The sequence below is a fragment of the Triticum aestivum genome, chromosome 5B, assembly GCF_018294505.1.
Source record: "Triticum aestivum cultivar Chinese Spring chromosome 5B, IWGSC CS RefSeq v2.1, whole genome shotgun sequence".
In the NCBI taxonomy this organism is placed as follows: Eukaryota; Viridiplantae; Streptophyta; class Magnoliopsida; order Poales; family Poaceae; genus Triticum; species Triticum aestivum.
This window is the reverse complement of record NC_057807.1, coordinates 331963640-331966950: the sequence shown is the minus strand read 5'-3', so window position 1 is coordinate 331966950 and position 3311 is coordinate 331963640.

Sequence of the window (3311 nt, the reverse complement as noted above, 5' to 3'; positions counted from 1 at the left end):
ATTTCCCGGTCATGTACACACATGCCCGTATTAGGATGCACGCAAAGGTACAAGGGGCTACATAGTAGCCCCACCGTCAAACTCCTATGGCTAAGTGAAAGTGTTATAGCTATATAGTCTGGTTGCCTAGTTCGACGTGCGATCACCTCCTTAATGGATCAAGACGCTAGATCAAGTGTGATTACGCATATTTTTTCGTGAACACCCCCGCATTATATGTGTGGGGGCTGAAGCCAACGACTGCTAACTTTTAGATTACACATATACATAAAACGGCTGGACAGGAGGCACAATAACACTTTCATGCAAAAAGTATAAACATAGCCTTCATAATCAAAATAGCATTGTTTTTACAACAAAACGATTTGTCACTCGAACATGACATTCTTCGAACACTGAGCCTCTATTAAGCGAGCAACTTCTGTCACTTGCTCCAAGTAGTGCTCGGCCGGATCCTGGCCTCCCGCCGGATTCTGGGTCCCAATGATGGCGGCCTCCATATCTGTCCAATATGCCTTAACGTGGGCAAGAGCCATCTGTGCACCCTCTATGCACGCCGACCTCTTCAGGGCATCGATCTGCGATACGGCACCAAGGAACTGTTGCACTAAACCAAAATAACTGTCTGGCTTCGGCTCCTTCGGCCATAGGTGGTCTATCATAGACCGCATTGCAAGGCCGGACAGCCTATCGAGCTCGGCCACAGCAGCCATCCTCTCACTCAATGGCAATGGGCGCGTCGAAGCACTGAATTGTGACCAGAACAACTTCTCCACTTCATTATCTTTTTGATCCTCGAAAAACATGGCCGCATCAGCCATACTCTTCGCCAAACCCGCATACGCATCTGCAGGGCTCCAGCGTCGGTCCAGAGGAGCATACTTTGGATCCAAAAACTTCATCCGCAACAAATAAGGGCTTCCAGCCGCGATTTCTCCGGCCTATCGAAGCTCCTCCCGCGCATCCCTCATGTTAGAACGTGTCTCCTTGGCCGCATCAAGGGCCTTCTTCAGGTCAGCCTTATTCACCTGATTTTCTTTTTCAAGAAGCTCATACTGGTTGGCGGCATTTTTTAGCTCCACAAAATTTCGGCTATTTTGTCTTCGCTTCGGCGATGAGCAGCCTGTTCGGCTCTCAACTCTTCGGCCGCCTTTAGGGCAGCCACATTGCTAGCCCGGGCCTGTTCCTTGGCCAGGACAAGTTCCACCCTCAGGGCTTCCACGGCAGCAGCACCGTCTGCAGCCCAAGCATATCGCATTAACATTATGATCCTCTCAATTTTTCCTATAAAAAATAATAAGGAAAGAAGAGCACATACCTTGTGACTCGTTAAGCCGCTCGTTCACCAATGTGATATCGGCATCAATAATTCCAATTTGCCTCCTTAATTCAGCAACTTCAACGGACCGGTTGGCTGCCGGATCCTTAGACACCTGCGCATAAATACAGCGCGATCATTACTTAACAATGTGATCCTCCATTTGTCGCCTAGGGCTGGCAACCAGAGTCTCAGGGGCTACTATCCATATGGAGCACACCTAGCGCGTGCGTCACAGTCAAAAATTATGTATTTTCATTACATACCTCAAAGCCTCTGAGCAGGCTCGTAAAGGCTTCATTCAACCCGCTTGTGGCGGATGAAATCTTCTCGAGCACCGTGCTCATTAATGAACGGTGCTCCTCCGAGAGAGCAGCTCACTCCAGAAGGCCTGTCAGTGTGTCCGGCCGGACGCCAAACTGTGTCGGACTCTTTTTATCGCCCCCCGTGGGAGCCGAACGCTCCGGGCTCAGGGCGGCCGAAGTATTAGCTTCTGGCTTCGGCAGATCTAGACTCCTCCGTGACAACACCTCGGGGTCGCCCGCCCCGTGAGGCGGAGAGGTTGGTGGGGTCTCACTCTCCATCATCTCCGGAAGGAGATCCCCCTAAGGCGAACTCTGTCGAGAAGAGCTGCTAGCCGGACTGCAAAGAATGAATCCTGGTTATTGTTCTCGGAGAAGGAAGCAGTACCTTTGTATTTATGATTAACTTACAGCTCGGCCGAGGGCTGGCCCGTTGGCGGGCATGGCGCGGTGAGGACGCCCTTCGGGGTAGGGCCCCCTGGTGAAGCTTTCTTCCCTTGTCTGGGCACCTCCGTCTCAAAGTCTTCGGAGGCGGCCCTCTTCTTCCCGCGAGGGAAGGATGCCTTAGATTCCCCTCCCCGACTATCCTCCTTTGGGGAGGTAGCAATTCCCCCGGTTTGGATGTGCAATGAGTGAAATTCTGCTTCTCTGTTCTTCCCTTTGTCTTTCCCCGAGGGCACTTTGCTTAGCACACGACCAAGCATCTTGGCTATGGTGGGACTAGGCGAGCCTTCGGGAAGTGGCGCCGGACACCTGATTCTCTCCACCTTACTGAGCCATTCCTGGCCAGGGAGGATTTTCAGAATAATGTTATGATAAAAATAAACAAAGTGTTTGGTTTCTGGGTTGCTTACTTGGGTATCTGGGCGATTGCAGCTCAGGCCCGCATCCTCGATGGTGTCCAGACACTTTACTTGTGGTCCAAAGAATAACTTACACATCCGTTTGAGCGTGACGCCGAAGAAGTGCAGAATAGTCCGCGGACCTTCCGGATTGAACTCCCACATCCGGAGAAGCCGGCGTTTGCACGGCAAGATCCGTTGGACTAGCATTACCTGAATTATGCTGATAAGGCTAATGTCCCTCTCAAGAAGCTCCCAGATGCGGCTCTGCAAGATCGGTACATCATTAGCGGGCCCCCAATTCCGTCCTACATTGGCCCATGACACCAGTTGAGGCGGAGGGTGTAACACCCCAAAAATTTAACCAGGTTTTAGTTATTAAAATTTTGCCAAGAGTTTAAAAATTTTGCATGCAAGTATATCTCTGTTGATTTCAAAACTTTTATTTTAATATTAAGAAGTTTTTCCCAAGTGGATCCTTCCAAAATATATTGGACTTATTTTCCCTCTCTTTTAAAACAAAACATCTCTCAATCAGGAGATTTATTTATAAAATTATTTCACCCTGAGCTTTATTCATTAAATGACTTGTTTTAAAATTTGGAGCTCTTTTTGAACTACAACCATTTGATATATTTAACTAAAAATTTCACCAAAATTTGGAGATATCATGTGATGTCTCTAAATCACTTTTGTGCAATAATATATTTCATTCATTGGATATTTTGAGTTCTACACCAAGTTTTCAAATCTGGTCCAGTGGGCAATTTTACACTACATCCTATTTAAATATTTCTTTAAAACTTCTACCAAAATTAGGGGAGGTCAGTAGGAGCCTATTATTCCACT